Raw genomic sequence first — 4,071 nt, forward strand, 5'->3', positions numbered from 1 at the left:
AATCTCATTCCAGCTTCAGGAGCGATATATTAAGCTTCTTGGCTTCAAGCGTTTACTTTAAAAACATGTTATTAAAAATATATTTACAACTTAAGACTTTCTCCATTCACTCTAGACTTCTTGCTCCTCTAAAGTGACATAAAATTAAAACACAAATATTGTGTGAACTACAACCCAAAGAGCAAAAACTGGAGGGGGAAATATGCTTTAGAAGAAGTTTTAAAGAAGTTCATAATGTTCATTCCTGATTGTAAAGAAAGGAAATCACGAGGCTTTGGCCTTAGCCATGGGCTCTGTTTCCTGTTTATACTCTATTTCCACATAGGCTCATTTTCTCTGCAATGGTCCTTTCAAGGGTGCTTTGCCTTTGTGTTTCACACTGATGACCTTTCCTCCTCCTCTTCACTGGAGGATTCGTCATCCTGGTCTTCCTCACCACTGGTGTCCAGTTTATCCATATCCTCAAAATCACTTAGGTCACTCTCATCTACCCCAGCATCTACAAATTCCCTTTTTCCCCATATCTTCTTCTTCCTCTTCCTCCTCATCTTTCTCCTCAACATCTGAAGGGTCACTCTCTGCCGCCTGCTGTTCCAGAGCCTTGTGGAAGGCATGAATGGGGAAGTTGTAGATGTCGCCATACATACATATCATGTTTCAGTCTCTCCAGCAATTCCTTCTCAGTGGCATTTTCCAGCTGAGCAGCAATTAATGCTTTTTCCTCTCTTCTTTTTTCCCTTCATTCCACCTTCTTATTCAAAGGAACAAGTTTTTTCTGTTACTTTAGTGTAAGCTTTCTTTTTTTTTTTTTTTTGTCGGTCGTGGGGCTTGAACTCTGGGCCTGGGCGCTGTCCCTCAGCTCTTCAGCTCAAGGCGAGCGCTCTACCACTTGAGCTACAGCGCCACTTCCGGTTTTCTGGTGGTTTATTGGAGATAGGAGTCTCACGGTCTCTCCTGCCCGGGCTGGCTTTGAACCGCGATCCTCAGATCTCAGCCTCCTGAGTAGCTAGGATTACAGGCGTGAGCCACCAGCGCCCGGCTAGTGTAAGCTTTCTAATGTGTATTAGGTACTGGGTTATCTTGGTAAATCTCTGCTTACATTTGTGTCGAATGAAACAGGGCCAGTAAATTAGATTTTCAGTGCTTTCTCATAGTTTTTACTAAGCCAGACCTGTTCCCAGAGACGCCTAGGAAAAGCTGCTCATTCTAAAACCTTCATATACAAATAGCAGTGTCCTTTCTCTTCTTTGATGGTAGCATACTGGCTATTTGCCAGGGGACAGGATGACTGATTACACAGCCCAGTCAGGCTATATTCATTTCTGGAAAAGCCTTGAGTCTTGGTTCTTACTTTGAAGGAACAAAACTGCTTGCTTCCTAGTGTATTCCAGATAACATCATCGGACTGCATGGCATCGGCAGTGGATGGCCTGGTCGGAAAGGCTGACTAGCTCCTCCCTTGGAACTCAGTTCTTGATGCTTTCACTCACTGGCTGGCATTCTATCACCTGAGCCTTGCCTCCAACCAGCAGTTCCTAGTTAAGCTGACCACCCATTAGCCTGTAAGTTACAAGGTGAGAATATTTGCACATAATAAAGAAAACAGTTTTTTTTTTAAAATTTAATTTTATTTTATTTGTGAACATACTGTACAGAGGGGTTACAATTACATGGGCAGGATAATGCGTACATTTCTTACCAAGCATTGCACCCTCCTCCTTTGGTTTACCCTTCACATCCCTTCCCAACCTCCCCCCTCCCCCCCATCCCAATCCTTCTCCTTCCCCCCCATCCCTCCCTCCCCCCGCACCGACGTTGTAAAGCTCGTTTTGGACATGACAACTTGTACTTCTCATTGTTGCAACAGGTCTGCCTGTATCCTTAAACAACTGGTTTTTCCCCATCTCCTCCACAAGTTATACTGACATCAAATATAGTGAAAGCAGGGGTTATACTGTGGGGGAGGGACATACAAAGCAACAAAGAAATCATCTTATAAATGCGTTAGAAACAAATGCATGAAAGACAAAAAAAATTTAAATTCATATCTTAGGGTTCATTTTCCTAACATCACCTTATCTGACCTTTTCTGCTTGACTCAGACATATACTAGATATTGCAAATAAGGGAAACCATGGGACCTATGTTTCTTTGGGCCTGGCTTACTTCACTTAATATAATTTTTTCCAAGTCTTTCCATTTCCTAACAAATGGGGCAATGTCATTCTTTCTGATGGAGGCATAGAATTCCATTGTGTATATATACCACATTTTCTTGATCCATTCATCTACTGAGGGGCTTCTGGGTTGGTTCCATATCTTAGCTATGGTAAATAATGCTGCAATAAACATAGTTGTGCTGGTAGCTTTAGTGTGGTCTTGTTTGTAAACATTTGGGTAAATGCCCAAAAGTGGGGTTGCTGGGTCATAGGGGAGTTCTATGTGAAGTCTTTTGAGGAACCTCCATACTGCTTTCCAAAGTGGTGGAACAAGTTTACATTCCCAGCAACAATGAAGTAAGGTTCCTTTCTGTCCACATCCCCTCCAGCATCTGTTGTTAGAGTTCTTGATTTTTGCCGTTCTAACTGGGGTGAGGTGATATCTCAATGTTGTTTTGATTTGCATTTCTTTTATGGCTAGGGATGTTGAACATTTCTTCATGTGTCTATTGGCCATCCTTCTTTCTTCTTCAGAGAAGCTTCTCTTTAAGTCTTTCGCCCACTTATTTATTGGGCAGTTGTTTCTTTGAGGATTTGTTGTTGGGTGGTTTAATTTTTTGAGTTCCAAGTATATTTTAGATATGAGACCCTTGTCCGTTGTATGGCTAGTAAAGATCTTCTCCCAATCTGTGGGCTTTCTATTGATCTTGCTAGCTATGTCATTTGCCCTGCAGAAGCTCTGCAACTTTATGCAATCCCATTTGTCCAACCTTTCTTTGATTTGTTGTGTTTCCGGGTCTCTATTCAGAAAATTTCGGCCTGAGCCAAGGAGACCTAGGGTTTCTCCTATTCCATCCTGTAATGTTTTCAGAGTGTCTGCTTTGACTTCAAGGTCTTTGATCCATTTGGAGTTGATTCTGGTGCAGGGTGATATATAAGGATCTAGCTTTAGTTTTCTACATGTAGTTAACCAATTTTGCCAGCACCATTTACTGAAGAGGCTGTCTTAAAGAAAACAGTTTTGAAACCGTTTCAGTCCCCACCAGAAAACTAAGTAAAATCACTTCTTTGTTCAGTGAGCATCCTAGATACCTCTTTGGTCAGAACCAACTCCCTTTTACTATCGATCTGAAGTCTTAGTAAAGAAACCTTGCCCATCGTCATTATAACATTTACTCTGGTCCCATTTCTATCGTTTCTCTGCCATAAGATCCTGTTTGTTATCACAGTGATTAAAGAGTCAGAGGAAACCTGGGGGCATGACCATAGAAATGTTACCAAATATTGGTTTATAGATCATACATTAAGTCTTCCAAAAGTATTCATTAGGTTTCTTATATCCTAGGCATTTGTGGAATTAAGAGTGAAGTCATTCAGTTTGACCTTCAAAGATCCAATAAGAGGCATCCTGTATAAAATATTTACCAAAGGAAATAACTTGAAACATCAGATCAGAAGTTCAGCTTTCCTTTCTGGATGAATCACCCACTACCACATGACCAGATGTGGATTCTGTGACAGCTGAAGTCAAGTGTGAGCCACAATGCATTCCATCTCCCTTGACTGCCAGCGAGCCACACAGGCAGCTGCAAGAAGAGAGGGGCTTTCTCAGAGCAGGCAGAGTCCATGGAGAGTTGGTTAGGTCCTTTCTCTGTCCCTTCCTCCCTTCTTCAGGGCAGAAGGACCTGTCCTCTCTGAAACTTCCACAGCCCAAAAGTCCTGGGACAGTGTCCGTTCAGAGGATGGAGGTGGTACCTGCTTCTTTCCAGGAGATCCCTGAAAGTCTGGGGAATACAGGTACATTCTTAGCTGGTTGTGAAAGAATCCAGCTGCTGCAGGGGAGATGATGCAGTTGAGAGAGAGGGATGGAGAGGTACACTGGCTCCCACCACAAGGTGTGGCTGGGATTCTG

The 4,071-nt window shown here is 42.6% G+C and overlaps 1 pseudogene; it reads right to left on the reverse strand.

Annotated features, from left to right (window-relative positions):
• Positions 1–264: 264 nt before the first annotated feature.
• On the reverse strand, positions 265–1,411 carry LOC138837653 (protein MAK16 homolog; annotated as a pseudogene).
• Between the last annotated feature and the right edge of the window lie 2,660 nt (positions 1,412–4,071).

Source organism: Dipodomys merriami, unplaced genomic scaffold (assembly GCF_024711535.1).
Source record: "Dipodomys merriami isolate MVZ:Mamm:240054 unplaced genomic scaffold, mDipMer1.0.p SCAF_10, whole genome shotgun sequence".
Taxonomy (NCBI): Eukaryota; Metazoa; Chordata; class Mammalia; order Rodentia; family Heteromyidae; genus Dipodomys; species Dipodomys merriami.